Source organism: Tribolium castaneum, chromosome 2 (assembly GCF_031307605.1).
Source record: "Tribolium castaneum strain GA2 chromosome 2, icTriCast1.1, whole genome shotgun sequence".
Taxonomy (NCBI): domain Eukaryota; kingdom Metazoa; phylum Arthropoda; class Insecta; order Coleoptera; family Tenebrionidae; genus Tribolium; species Tribolium castaneum.
This window is the reverse complement of record NC_087395.1, coordinates 577,925-591,534: the sequence shown is the minus strand read 5'-3', so window position 1 is coordinate 591,534 and position 13,610 is coordinate 577,925. Positions and strand designations below refer to the sequence as shown.

General features: G+C 26.9%; 1 protein-coding gene across 6 annotated transcripts in view; it reads left to right on the top strand.

Moving 5' to 3' along the window:
• The window catches only part of LOC656715 (metabotropic glutamate receptor 2), a 419,913-nt gene that overhangs the window by 335,603 nt on the left and 70,700 nt on the right, over positions 1–13,610 (top strand). The gene's annotated exons all lie outside the window — the stretch shown is intronic.

Here is a 13,610-nt window from a genome sequence, read left to right as displayed (position 1 = left end):
GTTTGTTAGTTTTTTAATAATAAAAAAATTGTTTTTATAAAAAAAACTTTTCAAAAATTAAGCCAAATCGACTATTTTGTCTACATTTAAAGCAAAATCCCTTCTGCGAGAAAAACCGGCTCTTAAACCGATTCACTGGTGTCTCACTTGTCCCTGGAATTGACCAATAGAAATTACCTCCTATTTGTTTATCTGGCGCACAAAAAATTTCAATACGATTGAAGCGTTTGTCATTAGATTTTTCTGAAATATTTCACTCCCAACTGTAAAACTAAGTACTTGCGTATACCATTTAACATTTTTAAGTTATTCAACTTTTAACAAACTTCTTATTGTTTATGTTCTCAGACATTATTTTGTGTTTTGATCACACAGTTTTTTAATTTGTTCTTAGTATATCAGCTTCATAGTTTCTTAATTTCCCATATTTCATATTTATTTCCAAAATTTTTCAGTTTTTCGTTGTTTTACTGTCTTGTATTTCAATTTCTTGATATTCTTATTTTGCAGTTTAATAGTCTTTTAATTTATCACTTTTTCAGTGACTTAGATCAATAGAATAAAATGTAAATTTTTGTAAACTGTATCAATAAGTTGTAGAAAAATTCGTGACAAACTATGCAAAAATTCTGAAATTGAAAATGTTAAATGAATAAAAAATGTAAAATACAGAGATGTCTAATTTTAGTACAAATATCTATTTCCGTTCTAGGTTAAAGTAAATTTTTACGAAAAAAGAAAATAATTTTATATTAGCAAATATAGAACAATATTTAAGTTCAATAGTTAATTAATTTCTTAATAGGTTTTTTCGTGTAATAGATACTTATAAGTTTTTGACAAAATGTAGTTCGTGTTATTTATTTTTGTAATGAAACTTAATAATAAAATTATGTTTTTATTTATCTTGTAGTAGGAATTAATAAAAAATGTATCCTAAATCACAAGACTTGAACACAGCCAATTTAATTCCAAGAGGAAAACTCATGTTAAATGGTAGTTTAATTGTACTTGGCGCAAGTTATGTTTATTTGTTGATATTTAATCGGTGAATAAAACAGAAATGATGCCTGGAGTTATTGTTGCAAACAATGGTTTCGTAAACATGTTGATTTTCTCACATTTTATTTTAAATAGAAAGGACAAATGCTACAATACTTTTACATTGACATAATTCACTCATATTTAAATATTTTTTTATAAAGAATTGAGGAAGTTAAAGATGAAGTCACGTTGTCTCCGTTATTGGCTTTTGAACGTAAACAGGTTAGAGCAGAGTAATCCAATACCTTCCGCAGGTAATTTAGCAAGTGCCTTTTTAAATGTAGATGTTTCGAAGTTGCTCACTTGAAACGTAAACAATGCAATTATAGCGAAAGAAAGAAAAGCGAACCACTAAAACCAGCTATAAATTATTCGGAAAGCTCATTTGGCTTGGAAAAGTATGCCCCGAATAATTTACAGAAATGGAAATTCGGTCATGACAAAGAGATAAATCGACTAAAGAGACTTTATTTAATCGAAAAGAAAGAAGTGAAACGCGACCATTACAACTGAACAGGTAAATGTTAGGTCAGGGAGTGCAACAGTCAGTGATGAATGAAGGAAGAAAGCTTTAAGGATAAATTAAAACTAGGGACATGGCAATTTTTAGAGGATTACACAGAAATATAAAACCGATTTGCTCGTTTCTGACTTTTATTCCTTAGTCTTCAGATATTCTCCTAAGTAAACATACAGGGTGACTCCTGTAATCGGTCCATAACTTTTTTGGTAATTGAAATATCGCTATGCTGTTTTTATTATCAGATAGATCCACAAACTAAAAATATTTTTATTATACACAGAGTGTTGTGTACAGAGTGGAACTCTAAAACCGTGTTTGTGAAAATCGTTTTGGCACACCCTGTACATTACTTACATGTTTCAAGTAGCAGTCGACTATTGCTAAAACTACTAAGTATTATAAGTTTTTCTGTTGCAAATTTTTCAGAAAATGTTTATAGATGACTTTGCAGTGATTTTTCGAAAACTAGGTCTTTTTTATAACGAAAAGTTGAATAGCTTCGAAATGAAAAGAAATAGACCCATAATAGTTTAAATAAAGTTATGTTGTTTTTTAAGTAGAACCTAATTATGGAAAAATATATAGGGTATTTGATTTAAAAAAATATAACTTTCGTTCACCACCCTGCATACACCCTTTGTACAATACAAATATTTTCAGTTTGTGGACTTTAAGCTGATCTATCGGATAGTGAAAACGGCATGGCAACATTTCAAATTACAAAAAAGTTGTAGACCGATAACTGAGTCACCCTGTATAATATATTTTTGGTTTTTCTTATTTCTATTATAAAAACTATCTATTATAAAATTTTCTCATACTTTGTTTGGGTAAAAAACACTAGTAAAATAGTAGAAAAAAAACATTTTCAATTTAGTGTTGGCATTTTCAGTTTTGCTTTGGCGTTTTTATTAAAAAAGTTCTACAAAGAAAATAACAAATTGATTTGTTTGCGTGGTTTCTAACTTTGGTTTGCAAAAAGTGCAAATTTAATAGAAAACAAGACATTTTCAATGTAAATGTAACCATTTTACATTTTATTTTTAACCAAATTTCTCGAATTCAGTGTAAAATGTAAAAACACGATTAAAAAAACAAACTTAAATTTATTGCAATTTTCTACTTTATTTTAGAACTGTTTGAACTGTTGAACAGAAGAAAATAATACACTTTAGAGCAGGTTTATGGAAAGTCTTTTGCAAAATTCCTGAAAACTATTTAATTAATTAAATTTTAATTAAAACCGTATTCTTAAGTTAGATTTTTCAATGTTCAGCTTTGTTTTGTCACGGTTTTTGAATTCCGAATATTACTCGTAGTCTGTTTAAAGAAAATAACGCAGTTTTTCTTGCTGTTTTTTTGCTTGGATGAAATGACTCAAATTCAGTTTTTTGTTTTAAAAAGAAACGTATTAAAGTTGTAAAGACAAGAAAAAAGAATGCACTGCCAGGTTAAATTGTTCTATTTCTCAATTTTCTTCATGAAAAATTTTTTCTTGAAGAATCGATAATTTCAATGTAATTTTGTACGTTTTCTTAAAAAAAGCTCCGATTATAACATTAATTAAAAATAAATAAAAATAATAAATGCGTTCCAGGCCAACTGCTGGCAATGTCTACCTCCTTTTAGAAAAAAATTGTAAATTCATTCACTTTTTCGTTAAATATTTTGTATATTTCTCTGTCTACAAAAAATAACGCATTAGAAAATGTGATAGAGTTGTAAAAACAATCAAAAACAATTCATTTGCAGAGACAATTTTGCATTTTTCTTCTTCATTTTGCCAAAACTTCCAAAATGTGAATGTTACTCGTTAAAATTTTCTATAAAATTCATAAAAATAAAAACGTTTTTATTATAATTTTGTAATTTGTGCTTTCGAATTTAAAGATGTTTTATAAATACACAAAAACAAAACTAAATAACGCATTTTCAATTCTAATTGTGCAATTTTTCACTATGTTGTAAATTTTAAATAATACATTTCAGACCTACTTTATCAATTTTTTCGTTGAAATGTTTTAGTGTTTCGTTAATAGATTTTACAAAAACAAACAAAAATAATACATTTCCCATACAAAGAACAACAACCACCAATTTATAGACAATAAAGTCTTTCAATGTAATTTCATCAATTGTCTTTTAAAGAAATATTTCGAATTCAGTGTTTTTTTTTTGTAAAAAATACATAAAAGCAAGCAGAAATAATGTTTATAGTTTAACTAGATACGATTTGCTACCAAATTTGGCACAATTTTTTTAGATTTATTTAGTTTTTCTTAAATAAACCAACTTTATAAAACAAAAAAATTCTAGAACAATTTTTCTATTTTCTGCAATGTTCTGGCAGAATTTTTCGAATTACGTAAGTTACTTCTTGAAAAACATTTAAAAACTTATATAACTGAACATATTTTCGATGTTGTAATTTAGTCACTTTGTAATATTTTTAGACCCAATGTTTATAGATATGTATTTAAAAATTTTCCAATTTGTAAAAGCACAGGAAAATTTTGCATTTCCAAAATTAGTTGTGCAATTTTGCACATTATTAACAATTATTAAAATTTGTGGGTGAATTTGTGGGGTTTCCCAAAAAAAGAAAAAATAATCTAAGTTCAACAATCTTGAGCAGTTTTATCAAAGTTTTATGTCTTTTTTTGCAAACTTTATGTATATTTTTTTTGTTAAAATACGTTGCGATACCTTAACTAACACAAGTGACAAAAACTGTAATTTCACACTGATTTTCTTCTTTCTTCTAAAAAAGTTTTTCTACTTGTAAAAGATTTTTAATTTGTTGAAAATAACGAACGTATTTTTTTATGTATCTGAACGATTTTTTGACAAAATGCTTTAAATTTTATGTGTTTTTGATTAAAAGAACGTTCTGAGGTTGTAAAAACTAGGGGGGAATGCATTTGCAAGGCACATTTTATAATTTTTTTATTTTTAGTTTAGCAATTTTCCATTTTGTTGCAAATTTTGTGCGTTTCTTGGTAAAAATCGTTCTTAATCTATGGAAACATGCGGAAATAATACACTTCAGACCTTTTTTTTATCGATTTGCTGTTTGAAGTTTGTTTAGTGTCTCGTTACAAAAGTTCTAATTTTATCACAACAAGCAAATATTATTAAATGAATTCCGGAATAATTTTTCTGCTTTTTGTAAAGTTTTATCACAATTTCTCAACTTAAAACATTTTAAAATTTTTAGAAAAGAATACGTTTTTTATGTAATTTTGTTATTTTGTTGGCAAAAGGCAACACACTTATAAAAGTTTCAAATAATAATAATAATGTTATGATGTATTCAGAAAATCTATTATAATACAAATTATTTACCTCTAAGTAATATTACTTAGAATTAAAATGTTCAAAATTAGGCTTGTTATCTCCATAACTTTGCAATTTTCTACTTTGTTGTGAATTGTAGGCGATCTTAATCCATCAGAACAAGCAAAAAATGCATTTTAAACCTCACGTGAGCGATTTTGTGCATTGTGTGGTAAAATTATTCAAATGTATAAATAAAAAACATAACAATAAGCAAAAATAACGCATTTCTAGGTCAATTCTTGTCATTTTCTTTCACCCTTTAGAGTAAAATTTGACGAGATTCAAAAGTGTAAGGGCGTATTTTATCATTTTAATATTTTGGCCTTGGTGTTTGCCAGCTCCAGTCGTGTGGTAATGTGGAGCATTAAATCAGCTTGACTTACGCACTCCATGATATGGAAATATAGAGCTCCTTATCAGAATCACACACGCTTACTACAAGTATACACATATAACTTTCATTACCCTCAAACTCAGTTTATTTGTCAGACAACTACAAACTTGAAGGAGTACCTAAAAGAGGAGTAATAAATCGATGGAGAGGTTTCTAAGTTCTAAGGGATGAAATTAGCGTTTGTGGTTGTCCGAAGTTTGGGCGTTTGTTGGACTAACTTTTGGGTGGATCGTGTTGTTGCAATAAATTCTGACACAATTTGCTTATAACTATAAAAACCTTATTTAGGTGTCAAAAAAGGTTGTACAAACACAGAATATTACTTTCTATAGAGAGAAAATAAAAACATAATTTTTATTGGACTTACTTCATTACAAAAATAAACAAACACCACGAAATACGTTTTGTCAAAAACTTAAAAGTATCTATTATACAAAAAAAGCTGTAAAGAAGTTAATAAACAGTTCAACTTAAATATTGTTCTAAAATTGTAAAATTAGTTCGTTTTTCCGTCAAAATTCATCTCAACCTAAAAAATGAACTTATTGAATGGAAATACATATTAGTACTAAAATTTGACACCTCTGCATTATCAATAGTTTTTTATTCAATTAACATTTTTATTTTCAGTTAACTTTTTTTCAGAATTTTTTGTTTAATTCGTCACTAACTAATTTTTTCACGACCCTTAGACTACATTTTACAAAAATTTACATTTTTTTACGAGTTTAATTGCTTCGATTGTTTCTAATTTTGTTATACTAGTTACAAAAATTTCAGAGTAAGAAAGTAAGTCATTTATTAAATGGCTTGACCAAATTAATGATTTGCATTTGTAAAGGCTTGTAAATCTTCACAAGAAGAAAAACACTAATAAATAGAAGCATAACATTCTGTATAAAAAACCAGTACACTAACAGACTGAAAAACTAAAGAAATTAAAACTTGATAAAATAAAAAAAATAATAACAGTAAAATGAAATAAACTATAAACCTTCAAAGTAAGAGCTTTAAGAAATTGGAAAACTAAAATTAAGACTCACTGAAAATACCAGAAAAAAATGCGGGAAATTAAAAAACTAAAAAGCTTATATACTGAAAATAAACTTGAAAACTGTGTGATTAAAACACCAAAAAACTATCAGATTAAAAGACTGGAAGCCTAAAAACATAAAAAGTAAGAAATTTTTTGCTTTTCAAAGACCATTGAATTTTATAATCCAAACATATAACTCATAAATTTCAAATGCACACGTTAATAACTCCAAAGATATAAACATTTGGTACATTTTTGAGTTATGTGAGAAAACCACAAATCGATCCACAATTATTTATCCACGATTTTTGGACCTAAGTGTAATAGAAAACTTGAAATTTTCTTAGAAAACAGCAAAATTTCAGACGGTTTAGCCGACATTTATAAAATAATCAAACAACAATTTTTTGACAAACTTTGAACGTTTTATTATTGGTCTGTTTTACAGTTGAGAATGCAATATTTGTGCAATATTAAGTGACAAACGCTTCAATTATCTTGCAATTTTTTGTGCACCAGATAAACACGTAGGAGGTGATTTTTAGATTTTTATTGATCAATTACTCATTCCTGGGACAAATGAGACACCAGTGAACCGGTTTTAGGGCAGGTCTTTGTCACAGAACGGAATTTCACTTTAGATGCAAATAAAATGGTCGATTCTGCTTAGTTTTCGATATAAAAAGTCTCAGAAAACTAGAACAGCTAGCTAATTATGATCTACACCGTTGGTTTATAAAAAATAATCATTACAATTATAATAATTAAAATAAATAAATTTTTAAAATCAATTAATCAAATTAACAATTTTGAATAAAAAACCAACACACTAGGAGACTGAAAAGATAAAATACAAAAAAATAAAACATAGTAAGATTCAAATTCTGTAAATAAGCAAACAAAAATTTGGGAAATAAATAATATTAAACACTATGGGGAATTTAAGAAACTAAAAAACTGTAACACTGGAAGCATGAGATGAAAAATAAAATAACTATAAAATCAAAAAATTTGATATAAAGATTTTAAACGTAATACTAATAAAAATATTAAAAAATATCTTAGTTTAAATTAGGAACGTTAAACAAAACTGTAGTAGTTCTAGAAAATTGGATTTTTTTAAACGCTTCCTTTACACTTTAGTAGATACACAGGCTGTAAATGAAGTAAGTACATTTATTTTAACTGGTAATAAAACTCGTCAAGACAACCAGTTTTTCAAAACGTTTTAGATTATGGGTTGAAATTATTTTAAAATCTTATACAATTTTCTCACACGTCACTGGAAGCAAAATTTCCGAATGAAACGGTTACCGTTGTTTTTTTTCGAAGAACATAAATTTCTACACAATTACACAACACGCAGCAAATATCTCCTAATTCCAGATCAAACAAAATTAAAAATAGTACATAAAAGCTCTAAAAATTAAATAATAAGAATATTCAACCATCTTTCCAAAATATCTCTCATACAGACATAACAAGTTAAAAAAAACGTCTCGAGATTTATTTATTAAGCAAATGTTTTTACTCTTTAATTGAATTTTATCATGAAACCATCGATATGCTGTGATAAATCAACCTGTACTATTATGTGTTTTAAATATTTTTAAGTGTGATTTCCAGATAGTTTATGTAGTGTTAGGTTTTATATCTTTAGTTTTATAATTTAATATAGAATTTAATTTTTAAATGTGTTGTTTTATTTTAATTATTTATTTCTTTTTATTATTTTATATTTTTGACATGTTCTGTGTCATTGTGGAGTATTTTTTGAATAAAGTTTCATTCTATTCTATTCTATTTTAAAGCACATTTTTATCAATGATTATTTATTTTCAGCCCTATAACTCGCTTATGATTAGTTCTACAAGACTTCTACAAGACTTTTTTGTAGGAAGCTTTCATAAGATGATAAGATGATAAGAAAAAAAAAACAAAAAATGTCATTTTCAACTCTCTCCCCCTCCTTAAGCTCTCTCCCCATTCTCGGAAACTTTTGATTATTTGTTTGCCCAAAAAAAAATACAACTTACACAACTGCCTAGAAATTTTTTCCACCAATCGCCTTATTTTTGTCTAATTTGACAAGGCAATAGAATGTTTAAAATTCATTTATTTAGGATAAATAAAAAGGGTGCCAAATATTTTCATATTTAAAAAACCAATTTATTTCGTGTTTTAAGAAAATTCTTTTGCGTGTTAGGAAAATTTCCTAAAAACCAGTCTCTCCTTATAACAAGCTTCAATTCGATTTTTTTTATAATTTAGCACTAAGAAGTTAGTGACAGTTTGCAGAACTTTGTTATAGAACAATGTGACATAAGAGCATAACGCATGTATAGTACGCTGAATCCATTATCCGAAGTAATATTCATTATTCAAATTAGTCTAACCTGCTGTTAACATTCAACTGCGATATGTTAGATCTAATCACATGACGAGCAATAATGACAAACTCTGATACCGTGTCACATTTTAATATATCTCTAAACCGACACACTTTCATTTCGTTTTCAACTTTCATCCCCTTTTTTAATAATACGACTGCAAGCTTTTGACAGATATCATACCAGCATATTCTTTCTCTGAACATCTAATAATATTATATCATACACGTGCTGTAATTTCAGTGAATATTGATCTGCAGAATTGCAATTTGTGTGTGTTATTGTTGCCAAGTATGATTCCAACGGAAGGCAATTGTAACATTGTTAACACTAGAAGTGCATGAGTTACGTCGATTGAATGGAATCATGGCAGAATACGACACAAGTAGGTGGAATTTGTCCGGATAATACATGATTTACTGATGATCCCAACAACAAACTTCAAGTTTTGCTACAATGACACTTTATCATTGTTACGAGCCAAAATTCATAAAAATACAAACACGCAATTTTTTTTGAGAAAATTAAATATCATCTTCATTGAAAACCAAAAATAGGTAACACCATCTTTTTGAATTTTTTTGGTTTGTTTTTATAAAATTTCGCTTCAAAATTGACTGAAACAAATAAAATAAGATCAACTGCGATCTAATTTAGTGAGTTTGTTCGCAAACAGTTCTTCTTAACTCAAAAACGTATTTAAGGGCTTTAAAAATAAACGTTGTGTCCTAATTTTCTGACTATTTGAGTGTTTTTTTAGTTAATGTTTCGGCTTTGTTTTAGAACAAGTAGATATTCAAAGGTTAGGATGTGAAACAACGTACAAATAAGACGTTCCTGTACTCGATAGTTCCGTTAATGTCACCAGAGAGCGCTGTTGTTCCATTACCGTCAATATTTTCAGAGTAATTAATTTGAAAAAAAGGGTTGAATTTGTGTAAAGTTTAACACATAGGAAATAAAAACATTAAATTTTTAATCGCAGGACCTATACATTAAGTTGTAGAGAATTAATTTAAAAAAAAGTCTGGAAGACTATATCTCCAACCATTTAGGCCACAAAGTTTCAGAGACACTCAAGCAACAGATTTGCTTCATTTTGCCGGTGGTCATGTATTGAAAATTTATGCCTAAAACGTTGAAAATAAAACTATGTTGTCGAAGACTTTTTTATAGAAAATTTAATTCTCTATAACTTTTTTTGTATCTACAACCGTATTCGCAGCATTCGCAAAAATGTAAAGTGGATCGCAAATTGATATTTCAAAGCAATAATTTTTTGCGCACCGTCGCATATTTATCAAAACGCTGGAAATACGGTTAAGGGTAGAAAAAAATTGTAAGGAACTGAGTTATAGAGAATTTAATTTCCCATAAAAAAGTTCGCGACTCCATATTTCTATTTTTTACAGTTCAGGTATAAATTAACTTTTCCTTACTTGACCACCAGTAAAATGAATCCGTCGCATTTGTGTCTTTGAACGTTTTTGAGACCGATTCTGTTGACGATAGAAATATGGTCTCGCGGACTTTTTGAAAAAAAATTTAATTTACTACAAACTTCTTTCAAACAATTTTCTTGTATCTTTAACCGTATTTGCAGCGTCTTGAAAAATACGAGACGAAGAGCAAATTTTAAATTTTAAATAATTTTTTCTCATGTTTATTATGAAAATCGTAGTCGTCGGTTTTCCCAGTCTGTTAAAAGTGCAAAAATCAACATTTCTACATTTTTTTCCAAGTAATACATGAATTGGTTGAATTTAAATTAATCAAAGATTTAACTAAGCGCCCTCACTTTTACTCTGCCGTACTTGTTTTTTTGGTGCAGAAAATTTCGGGATTTTGTGTTTCATTTTGCCTCCTAAGTTATAATCCTCCGTAGTTTCACCTATCTCACAAAAATCTAACCAAAACATATTAATCTTTAATTTAAATACGGAATAAACGAGTAAAAAAAATTGTAATTTACTTATTTTTTACTGTTCAATTTACGTTTTACCGTAACGTTAGCTTGTCTGTTGTTATGTTATTTTCGACCTTATTTGATCATTTTTCAGCCTGGTTTAGCAAACTTGCAAAAAATAGTTTTAGCTCGAAAATACATTAAATGTTTTAGTTTGGTTTTCTGTTTTATTAACTAAAATTTGAAATTTGTTTATGATTGCAAAAACAAAAATAAGTTAATTTTGGTAAATGTTTGAAAAAATACTCAACTTTTATACAAAGTACATTTTTACAACACCTTTAAAAGTAATAATAATTAATCAGTAATTACACAGATTTCAGCGTTTGCTATTAAATATTAATTTTACTACTTCCTCTACGTTTGTAAATATTTTCAAAATTTTGATAAAATTCCTTATAATTAAAATTAAATTGTCTTAAAATATATTATTCTTTATGCCATCTTAAAGCAAGCGCTGCTTACGTATTGTTTTGTGCAAAATATCAGTAAAAAATAATTAATTACAAAAAAAATAAAAATTTAAATAAACGCAATTTTTTAAATTAGCAACAATAATTTCGTTTACGTATTTTTTCTCTAAAACATAAAATAAGATTGTTTATTTAAATTTTGCTTAATTATGGTTTTACAATTTTAAAATTTAATAATATTACGGTTTTAATTAATTAATATTTATGTAGTATAAAAAACTGTAAAAAAAATAAAAAATAGAAGAAGCATAGAGAAATAAAACAAAGTTTTGCAAACGCTGATTTTTATGCGACTAACAAATAATAATAAAAGTTAAAAACATTTCTCATTATAACTAATAGTCGCGCCGAAATCAGCGATTGTTATTGAATGCTTATAGTTTTTCTTTACGTATGTGAATTTTTACGGTATTTTTGCAATTTTCCTTTTAATAAAAATTAATCGAGAATATTAATGGCAATAACATAAAAAACATGAAATATTAATTAATTAAAAGTTTATGATTTCTAGTCTTAGTCTGAGGGTTAGTTTCATAATCGGATTTAAAGGAGCATTAAATTAACTGTAGATTATGGTGTACAATAGATTTGTTAACTAAACTTTCATTTTCGTTTTCTATTCCGATTGTAAAAATGGCCCTAAAGTAACGATGTTTTAGAAAAAAAATTAATAAAACTTACACCCAAAATTACATTTATTTCAATTTTTAATCTTTACTTTATTAGTTATTGTTTGGGGCTAGCAACAATTTTTTTACGTATTTTGTTACAAAACAACATTTTCCTTCAATTGTCAAAATATTAGACTTGAGATTCTAATTTTGTTATTAATTAAAAATTCTAATATTAGAAATTTTCGCTAGAGTTTTCACTAAATCATCTAATTAATACCATAATTACAAAAACTGATAAAACGCATTGGTAAAACTGTTTCAAAAACTAATTTTGCTAAAATAATCCAAATAATTTGAAATGATTGGTTATCAAAAAATATTCAGCTTTAGCGTCATGTCATAAGTACATAAATTTTCCATTCTAAAAGATAATAAGTTAAAACCACTCTTCTTCAGCTTGATAACGTTTAATATACATTAAAAATTGGAAACTCATTATCAGAAAATTACTCAAAAATTGCTATAGCATTTAAAAATTATTTTTATTTTTATTTTTTTTTACTCTGGAAGATGTCTAACAATTGTTTACCAGAAATTCTTAGTGATCTGTTGTATTACTGGCTGTAATTTGACTTTTTATCTACCAAATATCCGCAAAGTGGTCAGAGAGCCTACGTTCAAATAATTGTATTTCTTCTAAAATAAGACAATTTAAAACTCCAAAATCAAAATCTGTCACATTATTGAAATTTGATGATACGTTAGCGACTTATAAAACCATAAAAAAACTAGTTTTAGTTCGTGCTTTGCACACTTGATCAATCTTCATCAATTTTATCATCGTCAAAGATAACCTTGCGACAGTATCATTACCAAGGACCGGACGTGTCGTCAATAAATGGATCAAACAGCTGTCAGCAACGTATTTCACCAGCTTTCAGATAACTCCTCGTGAATAAAACACGAATCCTCACGCCTGAGAATGACCGCAACTGATGGCAATAGTTTGTTTCATGCAATAAACACAGAATGTGACAAAAACAGCAAACAAAAATTTGAAAAATAATAACTAATTGTTTTTATTTTTAGGAAGTTAAAAACTTTATTAAAGTATTAAAATCTAGTCATTTAGGATACATTTTTTATCAGTTCCTGTTACAGGAAGAATAAAAACATAAAAATGTCTGCTTTATTATTTACGACTTAATTGCTTCAACAAGTGACAGGTCTACTGTCTACAAAATATTCTGAATAAAAAAACTATACACTAAGAAACTGAAGTGGAAAAAAAAAACTGGTACACAAAAAATAAATTTAAAATATAACAGAGAGATTAAAATTCTGTAGATCTAAGTGAGTGAAGTGATAAACTAAAAAACTAAATTATAAGACAATAAAATAACAAAAACAACTGAAAAATTTAAGAAATTAATATGAAATATGACAAACTAAGAAACTATAAAGCTCAAATACTGTGAGTAAACTTAAAAAATGTGTGAATAAAAAACTAAGAAACAATGAGATTGAAAGACTGAAACCTTGGAAATATAAAAAAATAAAAGTTTGTTAAAATTTGAATATTTCTAAAAAGTTAAAAGAACATCCAATTTTTTGTTTTTGCTTCTCAATGATCATTAAATTGTATAAATAAAAACATAGTTCATAAATTTCAAATGCCCAAAATAATAAATGAAAAGATATAAAAAATTTTGACCAAATTTGATACATTTCTGAATATTATTAGAGTTTTATTATCTTGCTAAAAATTTTGCAAAATGTTTGAGTTTAAAAAATAAACTAATTTTGAGAATTAATAATCTTTATTAAAAAC